The following is a 470-nucleotide window of genomic DNA, read 5'->3' as shown; positions in this document are numbered from 1 at the left end:
CACTTGTCAAGTTCAGGGTCCACCTGCTCGGCTTTAAGCTGTTTGTGATCTACACAGACCATGTGTCATTAAGCACTGCGGCTCAGTCGCCCCACCTCTCGCAGAGGATGGCTAGATGGCTATCTTCTTTGCGGAATAAAACTTCGAGGTGAAGTATTAGCCGGGAAAGCAGAATGCTTTGGCTGATGCGTTGTCACGCAGACCAGACTATGAGCTTGTCCATGCAACAACTGTAACGCCGTCTGTGACATATTTGATCCGCACCGCATATGCGGGTGATGAGATGTGTGTAGCGTTGTTACGGGCTCTCGGGAGGAAGGAGTTCGAAAACTCGGATAAGAAATTGTCATCAAGACTGCGTGCACGACTGCACCGATATTAGCTGAATAATGTTTTGCTGTATTGTAGCACCGATTCAACGGATACACCACGAATTGTGGTTTTTCATGATGGGGATTTGAGATATCGAG

This window comes from Plasmopara halstedii (assembly GCF_900000015.1).
Source record: "Plasmopara halstedii genome assembly, contig: Scaffold_2061, whole genome shotgun sequence".
Lineage (NCBI taxonomy): Eukaryota > Oomycota > Peronosporomycetes > Peronosporales > Peronosporaceae > Plasmopara > Plasmopara halstedii.
Note: the sequence above shows the minus strand (reverse complement) of the source record.